Raw genomic sequence first — 20,239 nt, forward strand, 5'->3', positions numbered from 1 at the left:
CCTGGGAGGAAGTGATCATGCAATATTAGAATTCAACATTATAGAAGCACAAGCAATAGAACACAGTCAAACTAGAGTCTTGGACTTCAAGAGAGCTAATTTCAATAAACTAAGAGAGGCCTTGGGAAGGATTCCATGGATGAGAATCCTCAAGGGGAAAACAACTCAAGAAGCTTGGGAAATTTTGAAAAATGATATAATAAAAGCACAGTCTAGCACAATACCAACAAAGAGGAAAAACAACAGCTCTCAAAAGAAACCAGCATGGCTGCATAAAGAACTCTCTGACAAATTTAAAGATAAAAAGGACAAGTATAGAAAGTGGAAAGAGGGGAACATAACTAAGTCAGAATATCAGCAAATAGCCCGAGCCTGCAAAGATGAAGTGAAGAAAGCGAAGGCTCAAAATGAACTAAGGCTTGCGACCAAAGTCAAAAATAACAAAAAAAGCTTCTTTCAACATGTAAAAAACAAGAAAAAGTGAAGGAAATGATTGGTCCATTAGTGGGTGGAAGTGGCAAGAAGGTGACAAGCAACAGGGAGAAAGCAGAACTATTTAACTCGTTTTTTGCATCTGTCTTTACACAAAGGGAAAAAACAGACCAACCTATCAAAAATAGTGCCATAAAAAACAAAATAGAAACACAAGTTAAGATAGGCAAGAAAATGGTAAGTGACCACCTGTCCAGCCTAGATGAGTTCAAATCGCCAGGACCAGATGGATTATACTCCAAGGTTCTCAAGCAACTGGCAGATGTGATATCGGAACCACTGAACTATATTTTTCAAAGATCCTGGAACACAGGGGAACTACCAGAGGACTGGAAAATAGCTGATGTAGTTCCCATCTTCAAAAAAGGAAAAAAATGGATCCAGGAAATTACAGACCTATCAGCCTGACCTCAATACCTGGGAAGATCCTGGAAAAGATAATCAAACAATGAATCAACGAACACCTAGAAGCAAACAATTACTAAAAGCCAACATGGGTTTGTCAAAAATAGATCATGCCAGACAAATCTTATTGCATTCTTTGACCAAGTGACAAAATTAGTGGATCAGAGGAATGCTGTGGACATAATTTACTTGGACTTCAATAAGGCATTTGATAAAGTAGATCACAACCTACTACTTGATAAGATAGAAAAATGTGGGGTAGACAGAATCACCACCAGATGGATCTGTAGCTGGCTGACCGGCCGTACTCAGTGAGTGGTCCTCAATGGAACTGCATCTATATGGAGGGAAGTGTGTAGTGGGGTGCCCCAGGGCTCTGTTCTGGGCCCAGTGCTCTTCAACATCTTCATCAATGATTTGGATGAAGGGATAGATGGGGAACTCATCAAATTTGCAGACGACACCAAGCTGGCAGGAATAGCCAACACTCCAGAAGACAGGCTTAAGATACAGAAGGATCTGGACAGACTTGAACACTGGGCACTAACTAACAAAATGAAATTCAATGGTGAAAAAAGCAAGGTTCTACATTTAGGCAAGAAAAACCAAATGCACAAGTACAACATAGGTGGCACCATGCTCAATAGTAGTAACTGTGAGAGGAACCTCGGAGTCCTAGTAGACAATCACCTAAATATGAGCCAGCAGTGTGCTGCAGCTGCCAAAAAGGCCAACACAGCGCTAGGCTGCATTAACAGATGGATAGAATCAAGATCACGTGAAGTATTAATACCACTCTACAATGCCTTGGTAAGGCCACACTTGGAATACTGCATTCAGTTTTGGTCACCACGATGTAAAAAAGATGTTGAGACTCTAGAAAGAGTACAGAGAAGAGCAACAAAGATGATTAGGGGACTGGAGGCTAAAACATATAAGGAACGGTTGCAAGAATTGGGTATGTGTAGTTTAACGAAGAGAAGGACAAGGGGGGACATGATAGCAGTATTCCAATATCTCAGGGGCTGCCATAAAGAAGAGGGAATTAAGCTATTTTCCAAAGCACCTGAAGGCAGGACAAGAAGCAACGGGTGGAAACTAATCAAGGAGAGAAGCAACCTAGAACTAAGGAGAAACTTCCTGACAGTGAGAACAATTAATCAGTGGAACAGCCTGCCTCCAGAAGCAGTAAATGCTCCAACACTGGAAGTTTTTAAGAAGAGACTGGACAGCCATTTGTCCGAAATGGTGTAGGGTTTCCTGCCTGAGCAGGGGGTTGGACTAGATGACCTCCAAGGTCCCTTCCAACTTTACTACTATTACTAATTATTAATTCAATTCAAATCTAAAACATCTCTTCAATTTTCTTCATTCCATTACATAATAATTTTCATACAAATAAACCTATCGTTCTAAAAAATACATTCTTAATATTCTAGATTACCTTTAATCCATTATATAATTAAAGTAACAAAATAATATTAAGCTTTAAATCATTTCAGTTCATTAAACAAATTTCAAATTTCATCCAATTTATTATCATGCCTTATCACATCTATATTATCATACAAAAACATCATCCACTAATTTAAAACACTCAGTTGATTATTGAAGCAATCCAGATCTAAAAAACCACCATTTTTTCCATTCCAGTATATAATAATTTTCATACAAATAAACCTATTATCCCACCAATTACATTCTTAATCTATTTTAAGATATCTGTTCTAATAATCACCCCCCCCATTTTTTTCTTATTTCTACGTCTGAATCTTAGTCCTTAAAACAGTCCATAAATCAACAGTACCTTTTAATCCATTACACATCATTTTAAATTTCTCTTTTCAGTCTTATTCTGGCCTTCTTTCTATGCCAGGAAGGTTTCCATAACCAAGCTTCCCTTTCAACCGATAGATCTCTCTTTATTGCTTGCAATGCCTTTTGAAGCGATAGGAATCCCATCCTCTGTATTAGGCCTCTATTTCTCTCATCCTTAAAGCTTCATTGCTTTAAAGTTTCAAGTCTTAATCTTTGATTCTTCTGATCCTCAAAACTATAAATGACATGTTTATAAGGTAAAGTCTCTTATCTCAGTTGTTTCCTCTTCTAGTAAGTTTTGATTTGTAGAATGTTCAGATATAGTCTAGAGATCAGTTTGAAGGTTTGAAGTGAAACTTCTGGTTCTTAATTCTGTAGTAAGCTCTTTTATTTTTTTATTTTTTATTTTTTTGTTTTTTTGTTTTTTCTTTTTTTTCTTTTTTTAAATACATTTTTATTGAAATTTTTTTTAAATTTTACAAAAACAAAACAACCCTTCCCCAACCCTCCCCAACCCTCCCATTCCCTCCCCCGACCTTCCCAGAGCTGAATATATTTAGTAAGCTCTTTTATTGTGGCACATATTTCTGCAGTAGCCTCATAAACCTTTTCCAATATAAGTTTGCAGTTTAATTGTAACTGAGCTTTCTCCATATTTATAGTAATTGAAGAGAGTCACTTTTTTCCTTTTTTGTGGAGGCTGTATTTAGTAAAAGTTGAGCAGTATCCATCCCCAAAATTCCTACTGCTACATCAGTTTATCTTTTCTCTTGAAAAAATTTGAAGGTCAGGTCTATTCCATCTCCAAAGAATAACCAGAGGTTGCAATATTAGGTTTTTGCTAGTAGATGTCCTCAATAGATTAAAAAAAATCTTTTCCAGACACCATTTCCCCGCCCCCCTTTTTCTATCTTTTAAAATATGATGTGAAAAAAGAAATAATCTTCAAGCATAAAGTAATAGTACACCTCTTAAGAAAGAGTTTTTTCTGTACCTCAAAAACAGATGAAAATAAAATATAGTCTCTAAAATTTTATTCTATTCTTTTGTTCAATGCCTTTCTTCCCAAACATATAAAAGCTGCTTTTTCAAGACAGGGAAATAGGTCCAGCAAAACTCTTACAGGCAAAAAAAGAAACAAAATAGAGTAAAGAGAAGAGCCCAAAAAAAGTCTCACCCGGATTCACCACGGTGGTTCTCAATGCTTAGATTTTCTTTGACTTGCGGTTTGGAGCAGCTGGGTGATCGGCCATTTTACTGGCTGATCTTCCTTCTCTGTCGTCCCTCAGAGATGGCTCGGATAGCTAGAGGAGCCGTCGCTCCTCCACAGCTGAGAGAAGTCTCATCGACAGAAGTCGCACACTCCAGGGCGACTTTCGACCCGCATAAAGGTCTACTGGCAGAGGGAAAACTAGCCGACGAGGAGACGAGTCTCATTGTGTGACTAGGGATGCCGCGATCCAGAACTGGAAGTTGAGCACCCATAACTTCTGAAAGCAAGCTGTTCCACTGGCTTATTGTTCTCACCCTTAGGACATTTCTCCTTGTCACATTCTGGACCAGTTGCAGCTTACAAATGTTCTTCAACAGCTTTGGGGATAAATATTACTATCTATTCACTACAAAGTAAAGTCATAGTTGCCAATTCTTTAGCTAGTGTTGGCCTTCATATACATCTAGTTCTTCCCAAGAATCTAGGATGTCAAAATGTATCAGTGTAGTGTATGTGCAGATCAAAGTAGTGTGGCCTTTTGCAACTGACAGATGGAAGTTTATCAATGCACAGATATTCTAAGTGCACTGAGTGCACTAAGTGCATCACCACTGCACTGATAACCCATTGGGACCACCATGGCCAGTTTATTCAGTTTTAATTTTAAGAACTTGACACTTCATGATTTTTCCCAATTCTTTTTTTTAATTCTACTGTTCCCTGGTATTCCCACATCAATTATTCATACTTTTGTTTTCAGTCAGAATTATAACTGGTGTTTTATGTGCCAAGACTTTATCTGTCAGCATTCAGCAGTCCCATACAAAATTTTAACCTGCTCATTTTATCTACTTTTTTAATTACATGTTCTTACCAATTTTTCATTATTGGCAAATGATCATTTTTCAGTGAATCATTTTGGCAACTATGTTATGTCATTTATAATCATTTTGTGTGATCTTCTTGCGTGAACTGAGTATATGATCTACTGTGTTTTCTATTTCTTTGCACAATCTGTATTTTAAATTATTTGATGATTTTTTCAGTTCTGGCCTCAATTGCATTAGTTCAAACAGCTTGTTCTTCAGTTTCTTTTTTTTTTTTAATTCCAGTTGCAAGCCATTGTCAGGTTTTCTCTTTATCTATTTTCCCTTCAATCTTTTGTAGAAATAGACCATATATTGCTTTTACTTGCCAGTATTCTGTTTGTGTTTTAATTACGTTATTTTGATATTCACTTTTTGTTCCCTGTACATCTAGTAAATTCCAATTTTTAACTTACAACAGTGCTTGTTCTTGGCTGCTTTTTACGTAATCAGCCAATGCATGTTTTTCTCCACCGACAGTTTGTTTGACCTGAAATAAACCCGTGCCTCCATTTTTGCAAGACAGGGTTAATCTATCAAATTGCACTACTGGGATGTAATGCATCATGAATAGTCATCAATTTTTCTTATTTTTCAGTCCAAACTATCTAATTCAGCTTGTGTCCAGTTAATAGTTTCAGCAGTATATTGTATTACAGGTATGGCCCAGGCATCAATGGCTTTGATAATGCTCCCCTGCTCAATTTCATTTTTAGCAATTTTCTCACTCTTTGGCTTAATATTTTTTGCTAATCACATTTTTAATTTTTCCATGCTTGATGTTATTGGAATAGAATAGAATAGAATAGAATAGAATAGAATAGAATAGTTCTTTATTGGCCAGATTTGATTGGACACACAAGGAATTTGTCTCTTTGATATTTTGGTTTCTCATTTAAGTGGGCATTTTGCACAACAAGATGATGAACTAGAAAAAAAAATACAACAAGCTAGAAGGAAGGAGAAAAAGGATATGACTGTAAAAAGATGAATGAGATCAGAAATATAACTGAAAGGTCCCTGAAACAATTATGAATTGTCACCAGTGAGAAGTTATTAAGGATGTTTGTCCAGATAACCCCCAAGACTCAGTCCTGACTCAGTGGACCCTAAGTCTAAGAGATTATCCCTACCATTTAGAGATAACAAATAGTACTGGGCAAATATTCCTATTGCCAAACCTGTTAGCTATTTCATGTTCAAATGAAAGGAAGAATGCCACCTTTTTAGCTCATGTGTTTTTCAAACATTGGGTATAAGAAAAAGTTGGATTCCTGCATTTCTGCAGGTGAAAACATACACCTGACATACTGCATGAAGACATTATAAGAAAGAGCACTGAAAAAGTAATTTTAAAAAGCATTCCTTACATTAAATATGTAATGATTAGGAGGGAGGGGGGCAGAGTGTAGTTATAAATAGATAAAAGTAGAGATAACACAAACATTTGGTGACCCCTCTGAAAGTTTACATATAGGAACTCCAATTCAGATGTGCTAGATTTAGCAAGAGAAAGATCTTTGTAGAATCATGAAATAATGATCTCCCTTTCCCACTATCTCATGGTTGTTTCTCCTCTCTCACCCACTAACTTCAGTGAGTAAGTCTCATTTAGCTAAGATTGCTTCCAACCTTCTCCTCTAAAAGACTTATTTGATCTATTTTAATTGTGAATTCATTGCTCCCCAAACTGATTAATCATATGCTTCATTAGAATTTTTGGCCTTTTATTATTCAACAAGAGGAGCATTCAAACAAACAGTTTTCTCAAATATACCGTCCATGTACAAACAGTAATTCTTTCCAAGAAATTAGAGGATATCCCTGATACGGGTAGCATTTCTTTATTATACTCATTCACTCTGACCTCAGTTCTATTTTTCCAGATTTCCAATTGAAGTAGAAGTTAAAAAAAATGTAGCATGCATAGTTTCTAGCAGCGTTCAACTCATTTCCAGCTTTCTCTAGATTATCAATCACTGCAAAGAAGCTGCCTTGGTGTGTCTCACAGGATTTATATCAAAGTTATGTTGGTAGGATGTTCCATTAATGTGCACTTGCACCACATGAAAAAGAAGCTTAATGGAAATTGTTTTATTCCAGTTATTCAGTCGCTGTGAGGAAGTTTGTCCATATGCATATTATCACAGAGACAAACATATAATGTTGAGAAGGCAAAGAAAGATAAAGGGGGGGGGGGAAGAAACTCAGTTCATTGTGAACTGATGCTATCTAGATGAAATGTCTGCAAGAAAACCACCAAGCTCAGAGAGCACTAAGGATCCCACATTGTAAACTAGTCATGCCCCATGTTCCCTATATAATTAAGGAATAAAAAGGAACAATTAAGGGTTGCTAATGCATTCTTTCTGCTTTACAAATGAAACCAGATACTTAAGAATTTCTTAATATTAGAAAATTATTTGCAAATGGGTAATTTCATCCTTTTTGGTCAGAGTTCTAGTGTTCACTCAGCTTAATTACCGTGGTGGGGAATATATGTAGCTTAAGGTTAAGTTGTTGGGTTCTTGGTGTTCTCTGCTTTCGCTTCATTTCCTGTGGAGGTTTTATTATCTGATGATAACACTAATGATGAGAGACCCATGATATCTTCACCTTAGTTCACCTCCACAAACATGGTGAGATATTTAAAAGTCCCAGATATGGCATTTTATCAGAGTTTGTAGCATGTTATGCCAAGGTATACAAGATAAGCATGCGGTCGAATTATCTATTTTGGTGAAACTCACAATCTCTTCTATGAATTGGTTTTATTCTTCCACATGTCGAAAACAGAATCTGTCCATTCCAAGGCTGTCCTTACAGCTTCTGATCAAACAGGTGCAAAGAATGTTAAACTATCACTGTTCTACTACAAGCTGATGAAAGAGATACTGTTGTAAAAGGCCCTCTTTTTTCACAGAATCGATTAATAAAATGCGGGCATTTCCCCCTAAATTAGTATAATTTTATATATTATGCACATCTACCCTGTTGCATTGAAACAGTTGAGGCGTGAAACACAGAGCCACCATTCTCCATGAAGGACCTACAGTGGGAATGAGCTCTCCAAAAGGTGGTCAGGCTCGTAGTAAACCAAGCATTTTAAAGTACTGCAAAATTAAAGAAAAAGGGAGAGCTTTGCTGTAGTTTCAACATCACTTCAGCTGAGCCAGAAATAAATCAGCTCAGCTTTCCAACCTGGCCAACTCTGAATCAGAGAAACTGAGAGCTGCTTTGGAACCTCTGTACAGATACCCTTAACAGCAAGATACGTCACTCCTAAAGAACCAGCTGAAATCCTTTAAATGATATTCTGAATAATCTTTTGATTTGCTACCAGATTTCTGCTAACAGTCAGTGGGAAAACCTCCATCTGGATATATTGTAAAAAAAGAACAATAATTCCCAAGGTCAGGAATTTGGAACACTGCATTGTACAATCCACTATGTCCAGTGATGACCCGGAGCATTCAGACTCTCCAGGAATTACTGCAACAAATCGCATTGTTAAAGTTGGCATTGCATTGTGTAGGCAGACAACACCTTGCTTTTCTGACAATATTTAAGATGCGGTCGTTTCCTGTTTCCTACCACCAATTAAAGTTTATTATTTTGAAAATTTACATGTTTGTCATAGTGTATGCTTTTCATATCCAATCCCAGGATTTATCTTTGCATTTCTCATGAAAATGTCTTTATTTCTTTTAAAATATTGGTATAATTTCTCTCACCCTTTTTCTCTCTCTCTAAAAAAACAAATCAAAATAAAATGCTACTGTATAATAATTTCTACAATATTCTTTAGGGTCAACTGAGCCCCAATCCACTAAACCAGTGATGGCGAACCTTTTAGAGACTGAGTGCCCAAACTGCAACCCAAAATCCACTTATTTATCTCAAAGTGCCAGGGCTGCATCAGCATTGTGGTGCCCTCAGGGGGTGTGGGGGGGATGGCCCACTGGGTGGGCATGGCTGCAGTGGTCACGGCAGACTGAGTGAGTGTAGCCGGGGCCAGTCCCTCGCCATCTCTGGGGCATCCTGGGGGGGAGCAATGCCGCTTGCTCATTCACTTCCTGCTCTGTCGCTTCCAAATGCCACGTGCTTGCTACTTTGGTGAACTCTGCTGGGGCAACGGCACATGTGCCCACAGAGAGGGCTCTGAATGCCGTCTCTGGCACGTGTGCCATAGGTTCGCCACCACTGCACTAAACTTTGGGCATGCATGTGCATGTCCTGTTCCAAATGAAAACTAAGACTAAGGCCTTTTCCCAGCACCAATTTAAAGTCTATCCATCTACCCTTGAGTCATCAGAGAACACTATTCTTGAATTGGGAAGGTATGTTGTGTTGTGGTTAGATCTAAGTGAAGACATGTTTTGCAGCAAACTAAACCCTGAGGAATGAATCAGAAGATACCATTGCAAAAGATGAAGCAATTTGAATGTCTCTTATCTGAAACTTTTTGGTTAATCCCTTGTGAGAAGAATATTCAGTCATGTTGAGTTATGCATGCAATTCTTTTTAAAAAGGCTCTTCTATCTGACAGTGTCTTCATAAAATAAATACAGCTTCAAGTTCTCAACTTGACTCTTAACTACATCCATGCAGTTTTCTTGGTGTACTACACCAAATGTATTGCCCCCCCCTTTTTTTGCGTTTCTGGGATTATTGCCTGCTGAGGGATCTCCTCAAATGAGCAATTTTTTGTCTTTGTACAATGATATTTAAGAGTGCCATGCTGTGAGAGGCATATGATTTGACCTGGGTTTCACTAGTGAGCATATTATAAATACAAAAAAGGACTATATTTTCCCATCTCAGTTCATTAGTGCCACTGTTTCTTTAATTCAGTATTGCTATTTTAGTATTTGTAAAACCAGAGACAGAATAATCCGAATATTAATTCTCAGAAAATTGCAGTAGGATGGGGTTCTATTGCTCTCTTGTCTCTTATGAGAGCTTTCTGCAAGCATCTGGGTCAAAAATATGAAGCTAACCTTAGAAGAAACAATGTTTTTAATCTGATCCAACATAGTTCCTCTTAATAAACTTGTACATATTATAAGTACATCTGTTGTACTTCACATTTCTCTTATTACAGCTCATTTCTGTGTCTGGTTTCCAAAAGAGATAAACCCAAGGAGGCTTGGGTGATAGTTCTAAGGAAATTTGCAAAATAGTTTTGAGATGTTGCAAAAGTACTACTTTAGGTTTCTAGTCTTGGCAACAGAGACAGACAGTCCTGGGAGGGACCTCCAAATATTCTGAAATACAAAAAAAGAGTAAAACTAAATCTGCTAAGAACTGAAACAACATGTCTGCCTATCAACATGATAGATAGTGATAGTAGCAGATTAAAAATATGAAAGTGTGTTTTTATCAAGGGTCATGGTTGAGATAGAAAGGTGGCTGCTAAAAAGGGAATCAAGTCTTTGCCAGAGAATTCATGAAATAATTCACCTTTTGGGAATATATCTGATTTAGTTGTCATTTTATTAATGGTTTTCTTAATTTTCTCTTATATCTTGCCTCATAAACAGAAGATGGAAAATGCTTTCATTTCATGCACACAGAACTGCACGGTTGTTACAGATGCTACATATACACCAAACTATAGGTTTTATAGGTCTGTGAGATAATGTAGGTGCTGAGGCACTAAACATGAATATAACAAACCATAACTTTAGCATAGTATAGAATATGTATAGTATAGAACATGTTTAGTATAGTATAGAACATGTTTTGTCCAATAATTCTCTAAGAAAGCTTGGAAATAATAAATTATGAATAATAATTAATGCTTGAAAATAATGGAGCCACCCAGAGTTTGACATAAGATGGGGGAAGGGCTATATAAAAGTTTTAAATAAATAAATAAATAAAATCAGTCTCTGCAAGGCTGCTCAGTTCTGTCATTTTTTCTACTGGGAGCATTCTGCCCCTGTGAGATAAAATAATGGCTTCAGATTAAGCAGTAGAATGAGGTAGCAGTTTATACATGTCCTTTGCACTGACTTATTTAGTCAAAATTATGTCTTCCTGACTTTTTTCAGTGATCAATATACTTGAAAAAAAATATTGAAAAAAAAAACAATTATTTAGATGAGACAAGGGCTTGGGAAGCACAAAATTAAATTGCATCTCTCTCTTCTTTGTTCACTGATCTTTTAAGTCACTCTGAAACTAGGTCCTCAGAGTTAACTGTGATTTATATTCCATGACAAGAGATCTCAAAGTTTGCAATGCCGTGGACTTTTAAAATTCTAAATGAATTTTGTGACACCCCCCCCTTCCTAAAGAAAACCAAATAACTCAATGAAACTGTTATGATTGGCAGATGATTTTTCATGGTCCCTAGGTCTGTGTTTGTGAGACCTCTCAGGTGAACCAGACAAGAAACAGAACCAGGTGAGCTTTGTTGTAAGTCTTCCATCCACACTTTTAATTGTACAATCTATTAGGGTGGCTTTGTCCTAAGTTTCTTTCTTTGACCATTAAGCAACTGCAGTCTCTTCCCTCTCTTGTCTGATCATTTCCTACCTAGACAGATAGCATCTCTTCCCCTCATCCTCATACTATTACAGTACTATTCTTCCTAGTTTACTTAAACCATCTACTGTGGGCTTGCTTAGACTAAGCTAAAGTTCTGACAGTGTTCTTACTTTATATGAACAAACCTAATTAACTTGAAAAAAAAATCCTCAATAACCCCAAGTTTTTGCTGTGCATGATCATGACCCAGTCAGATAACCCACTTTTTTAAAATGAATAATTAATCTCAAAATATCCCAGGTTTATTTCAAAAGTGAAAAAAGAGAGACTAAATTGATAACAGATAAGCAGGCCTACTTCTTAGATTTTTTTGTTGTTGTTGTCCAAGATCAAAAGGTAGTGTACATTATATTCATTCTTCTTATATTGTTATATTTTATAGTGACAACCTTGTGGAGTAGGTTATGCTGAGAGAGAATGACAGGCTGAAGTCAAGTAAATTTATTACAGTCAAAGACTGAATGACAGGCTTAAAAATCACACAGAGCAATTCCCTTTAATCACTAACACCACACTGGCTGTCATGTTATGTTACCTCAGTAACTGATTGTAAAAATATATAAGTCTTTTACCAAGCTCTTTTGTTAGAAGGTGGAGTCTAAGCCACAAACAGCTGTGAAAGCACTCTTCCATTCAGAACAAATAATTATGCTGGGCAAAGTTTATAGATGTCTTTTTTATTACTCTAATCCTGTTTGAAAGTCTAATGTACCAACAGGCTTGTTCTGCCAAAGGGATGTTAATTCCATAGCAGCCAACCTATAACAGAGAACTGAATAAAATGTACATCAGTTTCTAGTTTATGTGTAAGTGATTTTAAGTGCTATGTGATTAGGAAATAACAAAAAATATCTCTTTTGGACTCATTAATTCTTAGTTTCTTTACTCTGAGCCAGTCATAATTTCATATATTCTATTTAGATAGTGTTTCTTTCTGTGGCAGTACATAATCAGCCTATTTGCAGAAGTTGCAAGCCTCGAGATTTTATGACTCCCAAGTTCCCTTATATTTTAGGGCTTGTTGGCTGAACATTTGCCAGATGTTATTCAAATGCTTTTGCAGATGTGCAAAAAAAAGCAAAAGGGACAGACCTCTCCCACCCAGTATGTTTCACTAACTCTTGGTAGAGCTTGGTAGCTCTCAAGAGAGAACTGAAGTGGAAATTTTGATTGCTTCCACTTTTTTGACACAACACTCTGTAGCCATTGGTATTTAAGCTTTATTTTGCTTAGAATTAAAAAATCCCAAAGATAATTTCAAGGCATCTCTAATCTGACTGCTTTGTAGTCATATTTTATGAATACCTGAATACCTGAATAGAATAGAGCTGGAAGGGACCTTGGAGGTCTTCTAATCCAGCCCCCTGCTCAAGCAGGAGAACCTATACCATCTCAGACAGGTGAATGTCCAGTCTCCTCTTAAAAATCTCCAGTGATTGAGCGCCCACGATTTCTGGGGGTAAGCTGTTCCACTGGATTGTCCTCACTGTCAGAAGTTTCTCCTCAATTCCAGGTTATTTCTCTCTTTGATCAGTTTCCAACTATTGTTTCTTGTCCTGTCCTCTGGTGCTTTGGTTAACAACCTGGCTCCCTCTGTCTTGTGGCAGCCCCTCAGATACTGGAACGCTGCTATCACGTCTCCCCTATTTCTTCTTTTCTTTAGACTAGCCAGACCCAAGTCCTGTAGCCGTTCTTCATATGTTTTAGTCTCCAGGTCCCTGATCATCTTAGTTGCTCTTCTCTGAATGTTTTCCAAACTCTCAACATTTTTTTTGTGATATGGTGACCAAAATTGGCTGCAGTATTCCAGGTGTGGTCTTATTAGGGCTTTATAAAGTGGTAATATTACTTCACGTGATCTTGATGCCATGCCTCTGTTTATACAACCCAGGACTGCGTTAGCATTTTTGGTTGCTGCTGCACACTGCTGGCTCATAGTCAAGTGATCATCCACTAGGACTCCAAGGTCCCTCTCATATGTGACTAAGCAAATATTGAACATAAGAAGCTTCAGGGTTGCTTGGTTCCAACATGCAGAAACATCAAAAGTACTGAGGTTTCTATCTATTTTCTATATCAACCTATATCTAGCGTTAACAATCATTTCAGACACCCCCATGCTTTATCATATGGTCTCATGCACACATCTTCAGCATTGTGAAATACAGACATATTTTACAAGATCATATTATAAGATATTGTGAGATTCTGGTATCTCACTTCTCACCCTAAGATCTCATGTCTTCTCACTCAAAATATTGTGAAAACTCAACTGAAAACTTAGCCTCTGATCAGATATAGCAACTTCATGAAATTTGAAGCATTTAAAAATGTAATGGGTATGTGTGTGTTGGAGATGATATACTGTACAATGGAGTAATAGATGCTTTGGCACTTACAGTGAAGCTAATGAAGCTAACATAACTTTCTTTTAAAGACTCTCAAAGAAGATTTTCCAACGTTCTTAAGCAGCTTGATTGATTCTGTGTCTCTTTAAAAAGTATGGAAAATAGGTTTTCCTATTCTAATCAAAATTTATTAAAATACTTATTTCTTGTTCAAATTACTGTGAGATAAGAACGTGGTTTTGTCAGTCCTCTTATATTTGGAAACTCCATTATTCTTTATGAGTTATCAAATCCTATTTAATCTTTCTGCTAAAAGAAGCTCCCTGGCTCATCATGATAGCAACTTTGTTATAATTTTCCCTGCTATTTCGAATGTGCTCAATTTTGTCTACTTACCCTTTGTTTGATGGGCCACAGGGAATGCAAAGAAGTAGCACAGTGATGCTTCCTGCATATGTTTGAAATCATTCAGGTGAAGACACATCTTAAAATGAGAAAGACTGGGAAAGTTTGAGCAACATGGCCTTCCCAGAAGAAACACACACACACACTTTTCAAAAAGATGTACTCTTTCAAGTTCACTCCAGACTCAAGTTGAATCAATTTCACCTATTGCCCTTTCTGCCATTCCTGCAACCATAAACAAGCAAATTTAATGAAAATGTGATTTTTGAGAAGGGAAAGAAAGAATAACCCTTCTACTCAGAGCCAAAAGGGCAAGATGATTCTCCTTCTGTGCATATTTCTGACTCTCATCTCTGTTGAAAAGATAAAGAGACACCTTCTCCATATTCATAAGGATTATTTCCAGCTTTGCATCAGACAAGTCATCTGTGAGTTCCACCCATCTTAAAAAGAGGGATTTCTTTTTTTTAAAAAAGTATTCTTTCCAAACAAACAACTTGAGACTTTTAAGCCATTCTGCCCAAAACTGTTCAAAAGCCCGGCTGCTTTTGCAAGGCAAACTATTTATCCATGAGTGAGTGTGTTCTTTGCATGTGGCTTAAATAAATAAACAATCAAATAATATATTTCTTTTCTCAATATACTTAATGAGAATGTTGATTTGAAAAAAACAAGGACTATAAATTGCCGTGTTTTCTGGGAATGTCTTAAACTTTAAAATGATTCTTTTCCAAGCACGATTCTCACACAGTTCTCTTTACTGACGTTTAGTCAGATGAAAAGGATGGATTTTCAGGAATATATGGCAACTCTTTTTCAGTTTAGTAGCAATGTGTATCCCTTTCTAAACAGTTGCTTCTGATGATCTTTCTAAAAGCCTTCCTCTGATCTATTGAGGCCTCTTCAAAGGAAAATTTCCTCTTCCCAGGAAAATTTGCAGTTTACATAATCATCTCCTGAACTTTTATCAGACTGAAAAATGATCTTCTTGTTCATATAGAATTTCAGTCAAACTGTTATTCATTAAGAGAGCTATTCCCTTTTCCAGAACGTAATGAAAATATCAAAAAGAATGCACTGAGCATTAAGAAACCTGATTGTAACCATAGTGCCGGCAAAAAGCTCTAGTCACTGGCAACATTGAACTATGTACTCTTGTATACAGAGGGTTCACAGCAAAGGTAGCTTTAAGCTGATTGTATGAGAATGTTGGTCCTTATATCTGCTTTTGTGGGATCAGACTTAGAATCTAGACTTTACTAGATATTATGACTGTACACATTAATCTATGAATCATCCATTCTCTAAATTAAACATGGCATGTTTAGATGAAATGACCAAATAGCAGGTAAATGTCATAATGTACAAAAATACAGCAGAAGTGGGAATGACTTACGACTTCTTGCCAGCTTCACCACTGAATATCCTTGTGGGAATCTAGTAGGGAGCATCTCTCAGAAATCATCCTTGCTTCCGCCTTCAATTCCTCCCTTTTTTCTCTCCCTCTCTCTCTCTCCCTCCCTCCCTCCCTCCCTCCTTCCTTCCTTCCTGTTTCTCTATCTCCTTCCTTCCTCCCACTTTCCTCCTCCTCCCTTCCTTGACTCTTTCTGTTTTATCTGTCTCCTCCCCCTTCCTTCCTTCCTTCCTTCCTTCCTTCCTTCCTTCCTTCCTTCCTTCCTTCCTTCCTGTATGTGTACAAAAGGATGTGTGGTTATGTGCCAGAGATACTGAATGCAAGTACATCAGGAAGGGTATCCGAGGGTGCATGAGAAGTGCTATATGGGTCAAGTAGGACATGTGGGAGGATAGTGCAAGTCAAGAGGGATGCATGGGGGATATAGATATGTGTAACAGGTGCCAAATGGATCTAGTGAGCTCGTGAAAGGAAGCACAGATCAAGAAGAATGCATGGGGGTTGCAAGAGTATGTGAGATATGCAATACCTGTAAAGGATGGCAAGCAGTGGTGGTGGCATGGGTTAGAAATTGTGCTTGGGAGTCTCCAGGAGGTACTGTGCAGGTCAGAAACAGATTGGAAAGAGTGTGTGTGGGTGCCCAACAGGTACTACATAGGTCAGGGAAGTCATGTGGAATGAACGAGGGTTGGAAAGGGTGCATGGAGGTGAGCAAGAGGTGTCATGCAGATCACAAAAGGTTTATGGGGGGCCACACAGATTAGAAAGGGTACCTGGTGGTGCATAAGAAGTGCCACACAGGTCAAAGTAAGTGCATGGGAATGTAATATGAGTCAAAAAGGATGCCTGGTGGTGCATTAATTTACTGTTCTGGCACCATTTTCACCAGAGCTGGTTTTCTATTCATCAGTGCCAATATGCTGTACTCAATAAAGTTTTGCATTAGAGATTGGAATGTCTCAGATGTGCTTACTTCGTTGGGATCATCAGTCGTAACTTTGACAGACAACTCAGGTTGAGGAAAATGCATTGGGAAAGGGGTAACACAGGTCAGGAGAGTGCATGGGGGAGTTATTTCCTCCTGTTCTTTCCTTCCCTTTCCAGCAGGGGGGTAAATGGCTGCTGCTGGGTGGGGGAAGGAGGGATTGTGAGCCTGACTGGGAAACTGTCATGGGACATTGAAAATAAAGACCACATGACTGCAGCAGCAGCCAGCACTGAAGGAGCAACAACTTTCCCAACTTTCATTCCCTCAGGAGTCATGGGTCCTGAATTTTGGATGCATCCTGCAAGTTAGCCCGTGTAAGTACCTTGGTTCAAAAATTGTTGCTTTATGATGCATTGTTATGCCCAGTTAAAGATCATGACAATGACACTTTTAAGTAGCATATATGGGGGAACAAAGACATCTCATGAGACAAACTGTGGTCAGGCTTGAATTTCCTGTTTTGTCTTTATCTTCTTGCACCATTCCTGCTTGCAAACAGAATGCTTTTGACTAGGCAGAATATGATGCACTTGAGCACTGGTTACCCCACATCTCCAGATTGCATGTTGAAGAGATTTAAACAACCAATATTGGCAGAGGAAAGAAATGAATTCCCCTTGATTTTTCAGAGCCTGAAAATACAAATACAAATACTTGTATTTGGTCTCAGAAGAAATCAAGAAATTGGGGGATAGATAGAAAAGCAGGCTGCTTAGAAAATTTCAGGCACTTGTGTGGCAGGATGAGATGCATCTGATAAAAGAGAATACTTGTAGCTCTCAACTGAACTGTGGGGTTCTTGGTGGTTTCCTTGCAGACTCCACAGTCACCAGCAAATAAAAGAAGGTGTTTTTCCTTCAACGGGAATGAATTGTCCAAAAGAAAAGAAGTATAGAGGCACGAGGAAAAGTACAATTTTAAAAAGACAATGTGAAAAGTTGTAAGTACTCTGTGTGCTGGGCCCGTAACAGGGAAGAAAAAAGCAGAAGAAATTCCAGAAAGAGGAATTAAGACAGTGTTTGTAAGAAAACATTGTTATATAATTCTGTTGCTATAAATTGTGCTATTGTAATAGTACTTAAAGAGTAACAAAGTATAGTAATTATTACAGCAATAGCAATAGAATAGAATATAGAATAGAAGCAATAGAAAGTGTTCATAATTACACTTGTAAGCATCATATTTTGTATCTTGTTCTTTTCCAAAATAAAAGATTTTCCCAACCCTTCTAGGGAGAAGTTAAAAAAAAAATATCCACTTTTCCTGGTTCTTTTGAATCTGGGTCAGTCTAATTGGGAACAATTTTAAACAAAAAATCCATGACAAATGATAAAGAAATAGGGGTTTCTGCAGAACAGGAATGGACATGGATTTTATCCAGCATTTATCTGTGAGGAACACCATGCAAGAACTGGCGCAAATAAATGTTTAGAGTAAAATGACAAACCTCTACATTCTAGCACTTCAGGAAATAATCAGCACAACAAGGCAAGTTGATGGTGAAGTCACTACTTGTATGGGGTGTGGAAATTTGTAAGATGGCTTTCCAAAACTGAACTCTAGAATGTTCATGATGTCTGTTTCATTTAAGTTCCAGTAGTAGCTGGCATGATGATTGTGGGGCCCTTTATGTGCTCTGAGCTACCAACTTAGCAAACAAATGGAATGTTGACTTGCACTAAAAGCAGAGAACATTTAAGATGTATACCTAGCATGCTCTGAAACCAAAACTCTGCAAAGAGAATCATTGGTATGTCACACCATTACAAGTTAATCTGCTAAGGACAGGAAGTTAAGAGTGCTGGTTATGCCATGTGATAGCACATATAAATCAATGCCTGTTTGAGCATGCAATTTCCAAACATAGTTTCAAGTAAATTGCTCAATGATCTTTTAAGCTAGCTTTAAGGAGGAAAATCTGTAATGTAGCTGATACAGCCTTCTAGGATGTCACCCTGGGCCAATTCATTACTTTTAAGGCTCTGAGCCTCCTTGAAAGCGTTAAATAGGTGGATTATAAATGCAAATGCTGCAATGCCAATTAGTCTCTAGAACCTCATTTCAAGAAAACCAAATTGTAAGTTAACACTACAATCCTTGAAATCTCACTGCTCAAACTGAGATGTATAGCGAAATTTTGCTTGCAGTCCTAAATCTAAATCCTTACTTGTGTTTTGCTGCCCTGCACATCATTGCAAGATAAGTTTAATATCAGGCAAGATTGCAAAGTTTGGCATTTAGTAGTTTTGTTGTGAATATGTAAGAGGAAATGAAACTCAAAATGCAGAAATATCCCTTATCATTTTTATAGTTCTGCTTCTTTGTGAATTGATAACAATTTAACATACTATAAAACATAAAGATCATTAATTTCTTGAGGGCCAAGGTACCCAACAGGCTACTCATAGTATGCTGTATACGAACATATTAAGAAAGGCCCAACATTTTTTTTCAAATTGTGTGAGATTCGGAGAAGCAAGTAGATGAGCAGGGAAAGTGTGTAACATGGATCCCCCCTGCCCTCCCACACTTCATTTCATTTTTAAAATATATATCAAGACATATGTTTGCATGGGACATGTAACTACTCCTGATGACCAAAGACATTATATAGTATTGATATCCAGTATGTATCTTTGGTTTACATCTGATGTCATTTTAAAGGATGCAAATCAACATAGTGGCATCTGCTACTAAATATATTTATTTAGGAGAAAATAATTAAAATGACTGGTCAGTTCTTTAACAGCCATCAATGTTGCATTACTTTAACAGCCATCAATGTTGCATTTCTACTGTTAACTGAAGAAACAATATTCACTACACATATCTACTATTAATTGTTTCAATTAGTATTATTTTTTTTGACTTGTATTATTTTTCTCCTTCAAGAGGGCAAGGAAGCAAGTAATTAAATTAATCCTTCAACATAGTTAAAGTTATTACTATCTTCTGAAAAATGTGGAATAAATTGTAAACAACAACCTTTCTTTATTATTTATAAATATATTATTTATAAATAATTTATAAATAGTTCATCTACTCCCAACCAATGTAAAGTAAAGCATGTTTTCAATTTGGATAAAGTTTTTAAAAGATTATCATTTAATCTCTGAATGAGTTTCATTGACTCAAGTGAAATCAGAACATTTCTGTTGATCCTTAACAGGTTCACAGAGAGGTAGGTTTCCATCATGATACCTGCTCTTGAGACACCATCCCATCCTAGATTCATATGATCCTCCTCTTGGCCCTGTTTAAGTGATGCCTTAAAACCTGGCTCCATCCCTCGGCCCTGGGTTAGAATGAGTGGAAGACTCTTTGTAAAATGTTTTGGGGATTTAAGTGGTGGTTGTTTTTCTCTGGGACTTATTATTTTGGATTATATACTGTTTCTTTATAATTTTCCTTCATATTTTGTAAGTTGCCCAGAGTCATATGGACTGGGATAGCTAATCAAATAAATAAATACTGTCTTTCCAGTCCATATCTTTCCCTAGAAATGATATGAACCCCACAAATTCCCCAAACAACATGGTCTAGCTCAGGGGTAGGCAACCTTGGCTCTTTTATGACTCGTGGACTTTAACTCTCAGAATTCCTGAGTGGCTGGCTCAGGAATCCTGGGAGTTGAAGTCCACGAGTCATAAAAGAGCCAAGGTTGTCTACCCCTGGTCTAGCTGATAAATTGGGGTTCACACATACAATATGAAAGGTACTTAGAAGAAGAAGCTA

This window comes from Crotalus tigris, unplaced genomic scaffold, assembly GCF_016545835.1.
Source record: "Crotalus tigris isolate CLP2741 ecotype Arizona unplaced genomic scaffold, ASM1654583v1 scf7180000017568.12009008, whole genome shotgun sequence".
Lineage (NCBI taxonomy): Eukaryota > Metazoa > Chordata > Lepidosauria > Squamata > Viperidae > Crotalus > Crotalus tigris.